Source organism: Aptenodytes forsteri, unplaced genomic scaffold (assembly GCF_000699145.1).
Source record: "Aptenodytes forsteri isolate BGI_AS27 unplaced genomic scaffold, ASM69914v1 Scaffold146, whole genome shotgun sequence".
Classification (NCBI taxonomy): Eukaryota; Metazoa; Chordata; class Aves; order Sphenisciformes; family Spheniscidae; genus Aptenodytes; species Aptenodytes forsteri.
In genome coordinates this window covers 2491874-2509808 of record NW_008795128.1, presented here as the reverse complement: position 1 = coordinate 2509808, position 17935 = coordinate 2491874, and the positions used below count along the sequence as shown (strand labels likewise).

Here is a 17935-nt window from a genome sequence, read left to right as displayed (position 1 = left end):
AAACACAAACCTGTATTGGCAATATAGGTGGCATAAGGAGAGAGATCTTATGTGAAGGAATTTGCTTTCACTAGCTTTTTTTCTTTTTCCTCAGCACAAACAGAAACAATAGAAAAAGGTTTAAACTGCAAATTTTTTGTAAGACAGCTTAGCTGGAAACTCAAAACATGAGCTCTGAGACGTATTTTGTAACTTCTTCAAATCTCTTCATCTTTTTGTAGTTCTGCTGCCCAACTCACCTTTACAGCTTTTCTTTTCGATTTAGCTAAAAAGAGACTGTCTTCCAGTACAAACTGTGTGCAAGTGGGATTTTGCACAGTGAAATCTTATGCTTACCTAGGGCTGTTGATACATGAACTACTGATATATGAACAGCTGATTAGTTTCTGATACTACACAAAATAGAACTCTAACCTTCTGCAAATGCAACTATCTGGACAGCATTTCTAGTGGTGTTGAGTTGGGGGGGACTACTCATCTTTTTCCTATCATTCTACATGATGGAATATCATGGACCTCCTGAGAGTTTGTTGCGTCTTCCAGATGAAGCCTGAATCTGTCAGCTGAGAATTTCTTTCAGTTTGGGGAGAGAGAATTGTTGCTTCATTTTGTTTTAAGACTCAAAACCAGGCATTTTGTGATATTTCTGTGAATCCAGGATGGAACTTTTAATCAAAACAAGAAAGAAAGTTTTAACTAGCCAGAGGTGTGGTCGATGGGACATTAGCCTGGAACACAGAAGATTCAGGCTGACATTCCTGGTCTTCCCAGTTGTCACACCAGGGAACACAAGCAACCAAATTGCTAGGCTATTGACCTAAAAATTTCACCAGGCCAAACCAAGGTGGTTCTTGGAGAAGGCATCTTGTAGTGATAGAGATCTATATCTTTTTTATTTGTTTCTTTACTTAAAACTGTAGCAGGGTTTATATTTTTGGACCACAACAGAAGAGAAGAGAATCTCCCTAAAATTTCAAAACCTGACATCTGCTTCATGACACAGATGAAACAGAACACACCTTTTCTGCGTGACCCTAACTTCAAGATGATGCAATGTTTTACACAGATTAAAGTTCCTAGTCTGGAAAGCAATGTTTTTCAGTGAAAGGCATCAGGGGTTTGTTTATGTCCCTACTCAAAAGGCCACTTGCAATTGCATTGTGTACAGGTCAGGAAGCGTTTTAGGCACTTAGGATGAAAGATAGTACTGGAGTGAATAGTACATAAAACAACTAACTAGCTAGATCTTAGCATCTTCCACGGAGCACTCCAACTGGACATTGAGAGATACTTTCCAACTGCAATGCACTGACCCATCCATGTTTTTAAGAGGCAGAACCAAAACCAGCTGCAGACCTACTGATATACCAGAAACAGCTACAGGGAGCATGGATCCTAACTACCCACTCAGAAATTCCCACCAGGGTAACGGTATAATTTTTTTGCCCTGCCAGATCTACCTGTCTGCCTCTGGCAAAGCCCCGTTGCAGTGCTGTCCCTCTGCTGTCCCACTGCAATGGGGTAAGCGCTGGGGCACTGCACTCGGGCTCTCCTCCCGCTGACCAGCCTCAGCTCCCTTTGTCGGGAAAGCGCAAGTGACACCGAGCAGCCCAGGCTGGCATTGCTTAAGAACCAAAAGTAACCACAGAAGTCATCCACATCCAGAAGCCACAAAAAAGTATTTATTTTCTTTCTCTCTCTAAAATAAAATAAAACCCTGTTATAAGCATCCTAACCATAACAGATACTTCAGCTTGCAAACACTCTCAAAGCTGCAGTGGGCAATAAATCAGACATGTCACTTCCAGCAACTCATTTTGGGAGTTGATTGCTACATGGCCATAATATATAAAGAGGCTTTTTCCTGGTGATCCTCAGAGCCAACATTCCTGTTGTTGGCTCTTCTTTAAACAAACACTCCTGTAAATTACAGTTGAATCTAAATTTAGCATTCAATCCTAATTATTTTCCTCTAATTAGTGATTTGAGGGTGGGTTTGGTTCTGATAGGTTGATACACTTACTCATTTAAAAAATTTAATTCAATTAACCCAACTCCAAATGTATATATACAATGTCTCCACTACATTAACTCATCATCATTACATAAATCACTCTGAAGCCAACCAAGACCTTCTGTTTTCCAGGCAAACTGTCTCAAAAGAACAACAAAAAAAAGATCAATAATGGGCAAAAGAAGCTTCTGCAATGTCATGAAAGACCAGCAAAATGCACTGAGGCTGTGCCCAAACACAGGTGTAATATCCCATCCCTTCCACGTCACTCAGAAGAATAAGAGAGCATTTTCAATAAAGCCACAGAAAATGAAGGCTTATACATCTTTGATGTCCCACAGGTGGAGGGACAGCAGTTAGAAGTCCACTAATCTTGTACCATTTCCCTTTCATTAGTGTAAGGTTTTGAATTTTGGAAGGCGCTGAATCTAGAAAGAGGGGTTAATTGTTTAACCTTACAGAAATAATTATGCCTCTTTTGGCGCTGCCTTTTGGCCTGTTTCATATTTTTAGTTTCCCAAAGGATTTGAAGCTCAACACACTGCTAAACTCCTTAGTGAATATTGTACCTGTAGATTCACTAAATAAAAATCTGAGACTAGACTTCAAGCTTTTTATAGACTCTGGATCTGCCGGTTGTATGTGCTGCGGAAAAAAAACCTCCCAACATTTCTTTGAAACAAAACTTGAAATCAGGTTCATTTTTTTTAATCCAGTGTTTCAATACTGCACATGTTCAATTCAGTTCTTATCACACCACTTACTACCATAAGTTGGCTAGAAGAGGAGGTGGTGTGGCATAGCTAACTCTGGTTTAGAACTCCTTCCATTTTTTCAGTCAGAATTTGTTGCATTTCCATAACTATTTGTCCTCCTGTATGTTGTGAGCTATGGGTTTTTTTCCCCAGTAAAGAGGTAGTTGATTAGTGATGATTCCTTACTCTTTCAATAAAGCTGATGTTCAGCCCAGCCTTGTCATTCATGCAGATCTGTCTACAGAGGTTAAGAATCTCAATTTCCATTCTGGTCACTGTCTTTTAAAGCTCCTTCACACTAATATGGTTCCCAAAAATGTTACTCCACTCTTCATTTCAGCAGGAACCAGAGTGCACACTCACTCCTCCCATCCATTCTTTCACTCCAGAAATTATGCAGCCCTTTTGCCTACTGTCTATATTAGGGGAAAAAAAAAATCAGGGAAGAGAAAGGGGTGTGTTTTTATTTTTAAACAGGAAAATTGATATGGTGTAAAGTGTGTAATCAAAGAGGTCAGAGGGATATTTACTAAAATCTGATGAAGATACAGCATTTTATTGATACCCTTAGTTAGCATGTACTTGGTTTACCTAAACAAATGAGCTGGTAAAACACCTAACAAATTTATTTATGAAGACAGGAAGAAGAGAGGAATAAACAATTTATATGACAAAACCCCTGTACCAGTCTATAGCAATTTTATGTCTAACTTTGCCTTCAGTAGGAGAGAGAAGGGCTTGTCCTTTCTGCTCACGGCAGATACTAAGCTTCTGTGAATAGTGTCATGTGCTAACAATCAGTCGCTTTGTTTGCATATTTTCATATATATATATATATGTATATTTATACACACACAGAGCCAAGACAAAGCAGATTCTAATCTTCAGCCCGGCCTTTCAACAGTCGCCTCACAAGGAATCTCAGTGAGCCACATCTTTCATCCTCTGACATTCTTCATACACGTGTAAATAGAATTACAAAGTGTGAACTACAATATCAGAACAATACACTTGTGTCATCGATCGCTTTGCACTCATCTTGCAGAGATGCAAATACCTTCATAAATATTTTCTAAAGACCTAGGAAAAATTGCTCCAAGTTTCCTGACCATCTGTCTTGAAACCCTCCAGGTTTTCAGTCTTCCAACAGTTCTGTTTCTAATATTAGCTCAAAGTTAGGTGCTGTCCTCCTTCAGCAATGAAGATGAGCCAATCTTCATGTAGGACAAACTTTGTCCATTGTTGAGCTCCGTGTCACGGAGATTATGATAATGTGTTTTTAGAAGCCTAACATGGAACCTATTTAAGACCAAACCCAGTGCCTAGTACGGTCAGTAGAAAGGTCATTGACTTCAACGTGGCCTTGCTCAGGTGTTCATTTCCCCCCCGCTGCATTATACTAATTTGTTTTCCCATCTTATATTAAAGTTGAATGTATGTGTTCTTAAATCAGATAGTATTTCTGTCATGCAAATTTACAGTGCTTCAAACAAGAGGACCTGGTTCATTATGAGAGATCTCGCATGCTATCTCAATCTAAAGGTTAATTACCGTTACTTTAGTAATGCTCGCTGACACAGTTCCTAAGTGCTGTTTGAAACAGCACAGTGCCCTACAGACAGACAAAGCAAAAACCGTTGCATTACAATATGAACTAGCCCAAATTTAGAGTAACTGAGCTTAAAAATTATTTTTGACTGATCCTAGTTAGTAGAGTTCATAGACATTTACACATGTGCTATACAACAGAGCGTCCTGCTAACAATGAGCTTTCATATGCTCAGCCAAGGAGAGAGGAGAAAGTTCTTGCAGTGCAGCTAGCATAGTCCTAGCTGAACACAGGAATAACGCATGACTTGGCCAATCGCTGTCACCAAGCAGCGATGTGTATGAAGTGCAAAGAGCATTTTCATGTTTAAGAGGAAATACTTTATTTTAAATATTCAACAGTCACTGTCTTCTTCGTATTGTTCTCCCAGGGTCTCAGCCAGAGGGAAAGCAGCTCACAGGCTCTGATGCCACGTTGCCAGGAAGGCTACTTGTCAGCAGTTGTAGTGTGAGCAACAGCAGGAGACTCGGAACAAGCATGTGAAATAAAATTCTTATTCAAGAGACAGCACAATGGCTGGTTTTCTAAGTGGCATGAAGCGCTTCACCCTGCGGGAGCCCTCAGATCTCTGCACTGAGCAGCTGGGTTGCACTTTTCTCCTATCAATAATAATGATAAATAATAATGACGATAGCAAAGTAAAAGGAAACTCTGAGCTTACAAGCTGCATCAGGTGGACTTAATGCTCCTGCCTCCAAGTGCACAGGGCTTAATTCCGCCACTTCTCCCCCTGCAGCCCCTGCTTTCGCGGGGCTGGCTGGGGGGCTGAGATGCAGGGCTGCCCTGTATCCAGGCAACGGGCATTGCTGAGGCTCTGCAAACCTCTGCAATGCACAGGAGGACCAGCTGGGGCAGGTAACCCCCCACACTTCACAGAGTGTGGGAGAAAAGGAGCTTTTCCAATTTTAAAGAATAAAGGCAGAGAGTAAAGCAAGATCTCTAACTACCTTCTGACAACAAAAGCACGTTCCCAGGCCTCCCTGGGGCTGCCTGCTTTTCCAGCACTGCTCTCTAGGAAGGTGCCAGGGACAGTCTGCAAAACTTACCGTGACTTTTGCTTTTACTTCTCAGTGCTGTGTGTGCTCTCACCTAGGTTCACCCTCCTCCTGCTGGAGGAGCTTTCCAAATTTACTAGCCACCTATAGGTCTCAATTCCTGGACCTGTGTTTTGGCCAGGCAAAACCTACCAATGTCATGATTAATGGACATGCGCACACATCACTGGGCTTCAAAGATGGTCTGTGGGAGAAAAGGTCAGCTGAGAACAAACAATCCATCAATCCTCACATTCACAAGGGGAAAAAGTTCTTCACTGGTAAGGGGATAAACTTCTAGTGCCAGGGAGGTGAGTGGGAGTATTACCACTAACTTCAGTGACATCCAGATTTCATTCACGGTGCTTTGGGCAGGTTTACTCATGACACCCTGTTCCACTCTCCTCCCCTGTACAGCTGATGTTGACAGAGATTGGGATGGTCTTACTTTGGCGGAGGTTCAGTATTTGAAGAAAGACCAAAGAACACCATGAACTAAGAAAGTTATGGACAAGAGCTAAAAACCACACAAACCTGGTCCCTGAGCATCCTCAATTCACAAATGATCTACAGGCCACTGGCATTCAAAACACAAATTGCAGAGGATGAAGTTATTTGACAGAGAACTGGAAATATACTCATAGAGCTTCTGTAGCATTCAGCTGCCTCCCAAACAATTGCTGGAGCTGCCATATGGACATGATGTAATTGCAGATATACAGGAAAGAATGATCATGAATAGATGAAAGAAATGTACGACAAATTGCTGCATTAAGATGCTCTGATTCAAACCAGACTTAATTCAAAGAAACCCCGTGTCTAGTACGAAAAAGAGGTCAATATGGCCCTTTCCCACCTTACTTGATGCTGTGTCAGCATTTGAGGATCTTAGCCATAAACATCGTTCATGATACAACACTGTACAGCAAACACAACAGATAGTCTAACCTTCCTCATCGTCACAGTACTGATATACTATCCAGTCTGGATTTTTGCTTTCATTCACCATGACTAGAAATGTTAAACAAACGCAACCTAAGGGTGCATGAAATGCTAAAATCAGGAGCACTCTTTGGAGCTTGGGAACTCTCATGGCTCCTGCTGTAATCTCAGCTCCCTGCCCGTGCCTTCCCTCCTCTCTTAACAATTTATACAGCCTCACTGCCTTGGCAAATAGCTGCTTTTTCTTCTAGTAGCGACAGCTGTTATTGTAGGAGACAGCACAGTATAAAGTTACTCATTAAGAGAGGTAAAGAACTACCTCCCTGGAATATAGCGTCACCTCCAGTTGAACTCTGGGGAAAAATAAGCACAGTCCTTCTTTGCTCCTTTGTGAGCAATGACATGGAACATCAGAAGGGACTGGCCAAGGTGCACATTATACAGGTATCCTCAAGGTGATTAGTTCATAGCATGCAATTTCCACTATTCTGTGAAGGGCAGCTCTAGTGCCAGAGGGCCAGATCCTTTGCAATACCGGGTGTATCCTCCCCAGCCAACTACACCGATTTTACAACAATTTGCTTAAGTCAGAAGTGTGAGCTGAGGCTTGAGTACCAAGTGCTTCTGGATTTCAATCCCAGTTCGCCCATTGATTCACTCAGAGGGAAGGCAAAATTCTCTTTATCTTTTACATCAAACCAGCTTTCCCCCCCCAAATTCTTACACATATAAAGACTGCCTTGAATTATATAAATCTTCTTTACAGCCTTTCCCTCCCCAACATGCCCTTTTTGAAAAAAAGCCCTTTGCAACATTGCCTCAGCAAAAGCAAGAAGACAACAAGCAGATGACTGTGGCAGAGCTGAGTTGTATCAAAGAATCTGGAGGCAGAGGAAAGAGGAAAGACAGAAGAAAGATGGGGAAAGGAGCAGGTCAGCGATATGGCACCCCTGCAAAGCTGAAACACGGAGGTCCTTTCTGAGATAAGGAGTGCTCCAGATCAGAGGTGACGCCAAAGATCCAAGGGGACAACCTAACCTTGATCTAGGAAACCATTGAGACATTCAGAGCACACTTCAGCAAAGCCCTACCACCACTGGCTTCTTCAGGACCTACAACTTTAAACACCCATTTAAGTGCTTTAGACAAAACAGGCCAGATGGCTTAGCCCTTTGCAAGACCAAACTCTTCTGCCTGATGCTAGTCTGTGCAAATCGATCCCTCGTTGAGAAATTAAAAACAAAATGAGCAGCACTGAAAGGCACGACAGAGCAGCTCGGATGGAGAAGAAACCCAGAGCGATGCTGATTGATTATTCCCAGAATGCCTTTCCCAGAAGCATTAATGAAGTACATGCCTGGGACAGCAGCCCTGAGCAGCACATGGAAACATTTGAAAAGCTCGCCGAGCCTCCCCTGCACCCACAGACCTCCCTGCCTGATGAGCATATTTATAACAGTTCTGCAAAGCACTGCAGCCTGGGTGCCTACTAAAAACATTCCCTTCCTGCATCTCCTCCCCTTTAAATCAAGCTCAAACCCCAGATCTGGGGGCACCTCCAGTATGTGTATAATGGTATCCGTCCAACATTCCTCAGCAATAGCATCACTTGGGATGGGGAGGAGAGAGCTGCTCATTGGGGAAGGCATCGTATGAGGGATACAGGCAAGAGAGGCAAAATATAAACAATATCCTTTGGAGGTTTCAAACATAGCCTACTGCTGGTGCTGAGGGCAGTCATTTTAATCCTCAGCTGCAAGTCACTGGGACACAATAAAAGAGAATTAGCAAAGAAAACATTTAATGAGAACTACAAGCACTCATACTTTATTCCTTGACTTGCAGCTGAGAGTATTCAGTAACTCAGAGGTGGATGGGAAAATAGGAACAAGAAAAGCTGCAGCAAACAGACTACCTGCAACTACAAGCAACAAAAGTAACTCATCAGCAGAAGCAAGAGTAACGCCCTAATGATCATTCTCCTACCAGACAAACCTCAAACTCTTCCAGCAATGGAGCACAAACAAATTTTATATTAGCAAAAACCAAGAAAAATTACTCTGTGTCAGTATCATCAGAAAGAACATAGCAAGGTGATCAACAGATTTTGTTGTTTGGGTGACAAAACAAACAAAAAAAAAAACCAGAGGGGAAGAATTGCTTCAGTTTGAACTGGAAGACTTTTCTTCTGAAACAAAACACTACAAAGGTATTCCTTCACATCAACTCCCCAAAGCTTTGTTCAATCTAAGATGAAACTTCGTTTTTTTACATTTCCTAACTTAAAAAACAAAACAAAACACAACACACACACACACCCTTAAACACCACACCAAACAAACCAAAACCTCTTTTTATAAAAAGTTTGGATCAAATTTTAATAGTAAAATGTGGTTTTCATTTTTAAATGTTGAAAGAATCAGCTTAGGCATTTCTAAAACAAAAATATGTTGCATTAAAAAATCTGGAAGTAAGTATTTTGATGTTTACAAATATATACGTAACCCTTTTGTTGACTGAAACTATTTACTTAATTTCAACTTGATTTTATGAAGATTTATGGTCTCTGTGAAGGTTTTGGAAAAAAGGTTTGTGTAATTTCTGTCCTTCATAAAAATGATCTAGTACAGAGATGTGATTCACAGACTTGATATACACAGCTGATTTTCTATTCACAGGAGAAGAAACATCAGATTGCTACACTTTTCATCAATTACCATTATTCTGGATCAATAGAAAAAAACCACATAGCAAAAGACCAAGATCTCAAGCAGCTAAGGCAGCACTTTTAGCTTTGTACACCTAATACTCAGGACTATTGAGTACCCCTAGGGATTTATATTGCTAGTCCTAAACATCTGGATTCAGGTTTACACTTACATCTAGCTAGTTTGAAGTTTTCCAAACGAGTCATTTCCAATCTTAAAAAAAAAACAAAACCCAAAAAACATTTCATTACTCCTTTTTAAAAGCCACCACCATTTGTCCCCTTTTCCTGGGATGATGACTTGTTCAATATATTCAACTTTATCTACTGTATGGTCCTACTAAGTCACTAGGAGAATCAGAGCTTTGCTGTACTGATCTTCAGGTATTTTAAATTACCATAAATTGTATTTGTGTAAGTAGTCCGAACGTACAGTCTTTATTTTGAACACTGGCTTTTGGCAGAAGGTGACGGAATAGCGGAATGCCAACTCCTGGTTCCAATCAGTTCAGTGAGAGTTTGGCCTTCAGTGCTGCTACCAGATAACACACAAAATTGGGAGATAGAAAGGAAAATGGAAAAGCAAAGGCAGTTCTGGCAAGTGATTCCACTTTCCAGTAACGTGATCCATACACTAAGACAACTCAACTAACAGGCCAATAACTTGCGATAAACTTATAGCTCCATTCTGAGAGCTGAACACTTAAGCATGGGGAAAAAAAGGACAAACTTATTCCTTTCCTTCTTGTTGACTGAATACTTGTGGGAGAAATAAATTAAAATTGAGGATATTATTTTTAGCCTCCTTGAAATGTACTCTTGGATGTACTTTGCAGCCACAAAGGTTATAAATGGTCCAGGTCAGTTTGAGGAGTCAGTGACAAATTCTGCCTCGACATACACGTCATCTGTATTGCACTGGGTGTCCGTCTGTCTCTCTCTAGCATCAGCCAGGGCTACCCAGACAGTAGGCAGGAATGCCCAAGCCTGAAAACCACCCCTGCCACAGAACATGGGGAAACCAGTGGGTCAGGTAGTCATAAACTCTAATATCCTGTCATCAACAGTCGCCAGGGAAAGGTGCCAGAAACAGTTCAAGATGGCAATTACAGAACAGCCAGTTCCCAGGAAAAGCTTCCTCCTACACTCCTGGGCTCAGGGCCTGGCTCATGCCATGCAGCAGGGAGGGACTGAGCCTGTTAAAGCTCTTGTATACTTTAGATTTTCAAGCCAATGCTACAGACCATCTGAAAATTAGCACCTGGTGAGTATTGGGGGATTTGAAAATAAACTTTCCACAAATTAATAAAAAAGGAAGTTTACATTGCTTAAACATACTTCTTTGGAATTTATTTATTTTTGCACATGCTGCTGGTGGGGTTGGTCCACTCATACATGTGCTGTGCTCCACTTCTACAGAAAAGTAACAGCGGCAGACAGTCCCCTGTTCAGCTCAAGACCTCCCTATGCAGGGCACTGAAGCTAAAATACAGGCAGAGCACTGCCATTATACCCCCTCACGTCATCCGGCCACAAAATGCCTGCATGTCATCTCTACCTTACAGCTCCTACCACACGCCACCAAGGAGAACAGCCTTGAACGTCCAGCACAAGCATGTCCAAGGCTGTTCAGTTCCTAGTTTCTTATCTGCCAGTACTGTCAACAAATGTAACGTCTGCCAAGGATGCAGCTCACATCCATTAGAAGCTAACTGGAGAATGAGTCATTTTACAAAGGACAAATCAGCCATTAGATTATCATTATCTTTACTGTGCACAAGCCTGGCCAGCAGCTGACCTACGTGTAGACTCCTCTCACCAAAGAGCTCTGAAGATTTTGCACTAAATAGACACAGCAATGCAAGCAAGAAACCTCAGCTTTAAAACAGGTCAGGGTATTCAAGAGTAATAACCTTTTTCATATTCTGCAAGTTTAAAAATCAACTGGTTTTCAATTTTTTTTTAATGTAAGATGTATAGACGTTTTTTGATGGGCAGTTTTTCATGTGAGGAGAGGGAATTTCTGGATTACCTCTTTCCTTTTTTTCTTCCCTTCCCCATTCCTGCTTTGTCACAGAAAGGAGGAGCAACGGGTGGGGGGGCGGGAAGAGATAAAAACTCCAGAATGAAAACTTTTTCATCTTCAGGTTTCTCTGGAAAGGAATGAAAAGTTTCATGAAGCCAGTTTCTGCACAAAATAAAATACTTCTATCACCTTTTTCTACAAGAGAAAAACTTACCAGCTGTGTTACCATCCTTATATGGACAGGGAAGAAAGGCAGACAGGGATCAAGCTACTTCCCACTGTCAGAATACAGGCTAGGCGCAGAGCTAGTAATTGAACGCAAAACTCCCCAAACCCACTTCACTACTTACAGGGTAATACTATCCTTATTACTGATTCTAACAGTTATCACCTTTCACTGATCCCAGCTCTTACTCATAAGCCCAAGGAAAAAAGCTTCAAATACATGCACATATACCCCTCTTACATATCTGCTTCCTGAGAAATCTCTACAGCGAGAGAGTAATTCTAGCAGCTCTTAAACTAAGTCCCCAGCTTCACTCAGTATTTTTCAAAATTCACAAATCAAAAGCAAATGTACTTCTGTAGGTCTCAAAATAAGTGATGCAAAGCCTTCACTGCTGTTCTGAGTGACACCATCTCAGCCACTCCACCGCAGGACTCAGCACGGCGATGAAAGGCAGCTTTGCTTTCCTGCCCTGTCACATTGGGTAAACCCCATTTTCCCTTGACAAAGCACTCTACCCTTGATACAGTCAGGGAAAAAAAGCTTTACATTACCACTATAGCATTAGAACTAAATGATAGGAACTGAGAGAGAGATATTTCTAATGACAATTTATTTCCTCCTCCTTCGTTATCATTTACATGTCACACAAGCTCCCGGCTCCATAGGAAAGCACATGCAGCCAAAATCAGCCCCCACGTGCGCCACAGTCAACATCAGAAGCACCGACTCCAAGTCTCTGGGGCAATACCTCTCAGAATGTCAATCCACCTCTGGCAGAGTCAGCTGCAGCGACGTTTGAGCTCTCTGGCTATTTGTATCACCTCTAGACCCGTAAAGACACAGAAGCAGCAGAAACGCACCACATCGTCAGCAGCCACTTACAGCCTGATGAATTAGCTTACAGCACCTTCAGCAGCAGAAATTAAGAGCTGAAACCTCCTGCTACCCCAGCCGAGATCCCGAGTGGGGCTCCTCTGGTCCAGGAGCTCACAGGGTAGCTGCTGGCCACTGCCGGGCACGCTTGGAGCAAGACTGAAACGGTGCTGGCACATGCTCTACCTGCCCTCTGGATGCATTGCCGACCTGACGCTCACCCTTTACGCTCGTCTTTCACTTATAAATGTGCATACAACAAACATATCATCATTGGCCATGACAGTTATTAGGACAGTTATAAATGTGAGCAGACTGTAACCAAAACACGAGGCCTGGGAGTTTGCAGAGAGCTTGAAACAATAGCTGTCGGGTGAGGAGCGTCCCATTTATCTGCACAATGTTAACTCAGACGTCCAATGACAGGCATGTACATGTCAAAAGTCGTTAGCTGCTTCACTGGTAATTTGAGAACTGAGCACATGGGGCATTGCATCGTTCCGCACCACTCGCTGTGAGTGATATCTCCTCTTGATACCTCTGTGGCAGCATTTGGGAGGCACCAAATTATCTTTTGTGAAGAAAAAGCTATGTGAGGGCATTCCCCCTGTCACAGTGGTGCAAACTCAAGTATCTTAGCAAAGTCCAGGAGGCTTCCACAATTGTATCTCTAGTATAAGCACAATTTATCACACGGGAAGATTCTCTTGAAGACTCATTTTGCAGAGATATGAGAGTAGCACAGCTTCTCCAAACAATTTAACTTACAATCTAAAGAAAAATTAAAGAAAATTAGAAGTTTCTTAATATGATATCTGCTTCCTTTGGTCAATGTGGCCTCCATTTCCAGGTTTTTATGAGGAACACAACCTCTAAAAAGTCCTTGCTCCATTTTCACAGAATTGCAATTTCTTTAAAAGTTGTCCAATTGTTCAATATTTTAAAAAGAAAAATGTGTATATTGCCAATGGATACACAGATAATAATAATATCAAACAACTAATTTTCTGCAAAAAAAGTGTTTCTAGAAAGTACTTTCCTTTTTTCCACTTCTGTAATCACAGCTCGGCATAACACAGATTGAGTATTTTGACATGATTGTGGTAAATGAACCCCAAAATTTGTTGCTGCTATTTCTAAGAGGGAGTGGGTTTTTGTCTGCTTTTATTTTTAAGTCATCCACAACATTACAGTTGCTGAACAGTTTTTTATACAGAGAATCAACAGGGCATCACAGGGAGTCAAAAGTGATGGCAACCACAGGGAGCACGGCTAAAGACTGTATCCCAGCTACTGACACAAGAGGATACAAGAAGCTGTATCCCAGCTACTGACACAAGAGGATATAAGAAGAGCAGCGCCCAACTCTTATGCACATGTGCACAAGCACGCACTCACTCCTCTCCAAGAGCTGGCTGTGTTCCCAGCTCCCAGACCTATGCTTTTCCCACTCTAGTCTCTGCCTCTGCTTTCTGGAGTCAGGGGATTCAGCCTTATTTATGCTCATGTTGCTCCAGCTGTTCCTTTGCAGAAGTCACTAAGTGGATTTGTTTGGAATTCAGACTTATTTCCAAAAAGCAGGCAGTTTCTGTTCATCAGAACAGAGTGACGGTTCATCAACAAGTGACGGCTGCACCAGAAAACAAAAACCAAACCTCAGGGGTGTTTTCAGTCCTTTTCCTGAGCCGGCACATGTTCTGACCCACCCCTGTTGCCTGCAGAAGCACCTCAGCCTCTAAAATACTGCTGCATGCAGCCTTGCTTCCTGTTTCAGCTGCCTTTGGCGATAATCGGACTATGGTCGTTCCCAGCAATGGACTTGGTCATTGGCCAGCGGCCCAAACTGGTGCACGCCACTCACTCAGCACATCAGCAGGAATGAACAAAGCACAAGCTGGGAGCAGGAGGTTCAGGTCTCTGCAGCCCTATGTCTTCATCTAACACAGTGAATGAGGATTAGTGCCATTTCATGAACCACGTTTTCAGGGAATGGGGAGGAACAGAAGCCCCAGTTCAGTAGCACTGTTTTTGTCCCAGCTCTCGATCACAAATCATAAAGTCCTGGTGGAAAGAGATTTTCACCCCTTAAAACTTCAAGCACTGAAACAGGGACAATCCGGTAGGGAACACCCTGGAAGCAAAAGGCGGGATCCCCTTGTAACAGTCCAGATGTGCTTGCATCAGGACTGGAAATACACACTGAATAAATGGTAAATTGTGAATGAACAGGGACACAGAGGGGACACTCCATGCCTCTGTCCCACTGCCTGAGCATCCTCTTAAGCAAGAAAAATCAAAAGGCAAGGAGGATTATTACTGAGTTCAGGATGCAGGAAAATGCACAGCAACATCTTCTGCTCCTGTCATAGTAGCTGAACCTCATTTGCTATTGCTGCTTTGCCTAATCACCTAAACCGTGATAAAAGAGCCAGTGAAATCTTTTGCACAGACCAAGACTGTATACGTGCATACTGTAGCCTACTACTTTCCTTTTGTCCAGATCTTCCACAAAAGCAGAACAACTGTCAGCAAGAAAAAAAAAAGGCAACTGTAAAAAAATCAATTTTTAGAAAGAACGTAGCATGATGCCATTTTCCTATATGGCAACTGGTATCCCATGTGGAGTCTCAAACAATAGCCAGCCTGGCAGGGGGTGGAGTAAGAAGACGACTTGGGGGAAAAAAATTATATAGATATATTCCCTGCTGGCCCTCACCCTCCATTTCCTCTTGGATTTCTTTGTGACTGCACTGAAAGGGGTCAATAGCTCCCAGCTTGAGAAATGCAGCTTTTGAAAGGACTATCACCAGCATCTGTATTTAAAGCATGCCTTTTCCTTCACAGCCCCCCCCCAGCTAATGCAGTGCTTTTAAAAAGTGAGCAGCAAGATAAACTTTCAGGGAAAAGAAAAAGGGAAGAGTAGAGGAGAAACGGTATCTTTCTGCTTTGGTTTACTGACACTTTCACTGGAAAAAAGCGTGACTGGCAGAGCAGGGACAAGGAACATAAGCTGCAGATGATCTAAAGCGCTACGGATCGTTACACCTTGCTTCAGTCACCACCTCCCCATCCTTTAAAGTAAGCTACAAAACCACATGAAGCAGCCAAGCACCAAGCTGGAAAAGAATTTCAACTGATTAAAAACAATGGGCAAATTAGCACTGGACTCATTGAACACATCAAAGCTTTGTAACTCAATCTTCAGCATTTAAGAAATTCTGATCTGACAAACACAGGCAATCTAGTCAAATTTTAATAGGCTTAATTAACTTATCTTGATAATGAAACACTGGACCAGTGGCTAAGTTTACATTTAGGCTTTCTATTTGCAGAAGTACTCCAGAAAAGCTATGGCATGTTAGAGCCAGGGATTTATTGGGAGGGAGGAGGAACAGGATTGTAACCTTCTCTTCTAGTGCCACTGGATGCGGCCCATGTGGAAGGCTGGCACGTGCACAGTTTTTCAGGACCCCTGGCCCCGCTTCACGTTGCAGCCTCATTCAAACATCCAACAGCAATTATATTGCAGTTGCTTTCTGTATTAGGATGTGTTTTTTAATTCACTTTAGAAGTGGATGAATGCAAACACACAAAGAGTTTGTACAGATCACCTGTTGCTGTAGTTTCCAGGTGTAAACAGGTCGAAACTCCACCCATGTGCTCTAGAAACTGAGTAACAGTTCCCACTACTAAAACGTTTCCAAATTTAAGAAGCAAAATGGGCAAAACGTCACAGAAGGAAGCTCTACTTTGTGTTGAATGGAGACAATCTAAATAAGACCAGCTATGATTTTCCAGCTCCAATTTATTTGACTTTATATTCATCTGGCTATCTGACTGGAGCCTTTCAGTAAACTTCAGCAGAATCCCACAATATTCATCTAAGACAGTCCTGAAATTCACAGATGGAAGGTGCAGTGGTACCTCCGGCAGCACCACACACAGCAAAAAGCTATTTCATGTAGTTCCTACCAAATTGTCCGAGAGAGAAGTCAAAAATGAGGCCAGCGAATGCTCCAGAAACAGAGAAGTAAATTGCCTCTGAGAGTCTCTAGCACGAGCAGCATATGACTTTGCATTTCACTTTAGTTTCCAATCACACTATCTTTCTCACAGGCATTCAAATACATTAGTCTGTGCCTTATCAGATCCTGAATTACTATTGTAGAAAAGCTCCTGCGAGTCTGAGAACTCTGTAGTTCAGAGACATTTATGGGGCTGTAATGAGTACTGACAGATAAGCCACACTCATGCATACGCGCTTGCAACTGATGTCTGGTTTTACACAATACAGCCCTAAGCCTTCATAATACAGCATAGGAAACAGAATCCTCCCATCGCCTACTACTAATTGCATCTACAGTGGTCAGGGGTTGAAAGAGAAGTAAGCAGATTAATTCTATTAGACTGCGCAATAGTATCCCAAGGGGACAAGGGAAAATCCCATCATTTAAAACAGGACTGGTAGACACTGCTGGGAACGATGTTACATACTAGTAGGGGATTAAGGGTTTGGACTAAAGGGCCTCATCTTTTCTAGATCTGGTTTCCATGAGTCATTGCGATTAGAACTGCAGGGCTTTTCTGTTTGGGTTTTTTTCACTTTTGGATGACCTGAAACATCTTGCCCAATTGAAAACTAAATTATTTAATTAATTTCTTACTTAACCCGTTCCCCCCAACATACACTTCTTCATTCCTTTTCTTAAAAAGCTTTCTGTTTAAATTCAGGTTATTTTCAATATAAAATTATTTTAGAACAAGAGGTCTAAGTATTGTTTTATTAATACCTCATCTGTAACGTTTTTATTTTTTCAGCATACTCCTCCCACACTTTTAGCCTATATTTATCTCAACTATGTGAGCAGTCTTGATCCTCTGAAAGTACATTTTTGCTGAAAAACATTCCCCGTGCTATAAATACAACGTAAGATTTCACCCCTACAGATATGTCAGGCAGAGGTGACAAAGCCCCTCTTGAGCCAAACTGAATGGAAAAAATCCTCTGCTCAGTCCACTGCAGCAAGGCCAGAGCCCAGCAGCAGCAGAGCCTGAGCATTAGGAGCGCTGTCTGCCTTACCTGCGCACTGCTTTGAGAGGACAGGCCTTCAGAGAAATACTTGTTCTCCTCAAAAAGTCAGGCCGTACTAAACATGCATCAGCCAGGGTCCTTGTTTCAGGTCCCTAGCACCGTGATCCAGGCTGGTCAACCTGTCAGAAACAGCAATGACAAATCCGTAAGACACACACCTCCGTACTGGGCCTGAGGAGAAGACCGTGACCTTGCTTTACTCACTTCTTCCCACTTAGCTAAAGATAACTCCTTCTTGCACATCTGAAGGAGGTGAGGGGAAGCATCTGGCAGAGACCCTGAAGACCTTGGCAAGGCCTGGACTGAAGGCAAAATCTTCCTCCTTACTTTCCAGTCCATTTAGACTGGACAGAAAAGGGCTTTGACCAGAAGGCAGGAGGAGGAACAGGACTATTTCCAGAAGAGTAAGAGAGGAGCAACAGAATTGCTCTGCATCTTCCCCTCCTGCTCCCCTGTGCAGCAGCAGAGAGTCACCAGGGAAAAGGAGAGGACAGGAACACCAGGAAGAGATGCTGTGCATCCCCCGAAGGCAAGTCCCAGAATAGAGGATGGAGTAGTGTGTGAAAACACAAAAGTAGTTAAATGTTTAAGACATACACACATATACACACACACACTTTCCTGTATTGTATGCAACAAATATGCACACACGTT

At 42.3% G+C, this 17935-nt stretch overlaps 1 protein-coding gene across 1 annotated transcript in view; it reads right to left on the bottom strand.

The window, feature by feature from the left end:
* Positions 1-17398, bottom strand: part of TSPAN18 (tetraspanin 18) — a 64187-nt gene extending 46789 nt beyond the window's left edge. The window contains exon 1 of the mRNA XM_009277474.2: positions 17270-17398. The gene's annotated coding sequence lies outside the window, so the exon portion shown is untranslated. The remainder of the gene's footprint in view (positions 1-17269) is intronic.
* Positions 17399-17935: the final 537 nt, after the last annotated feature.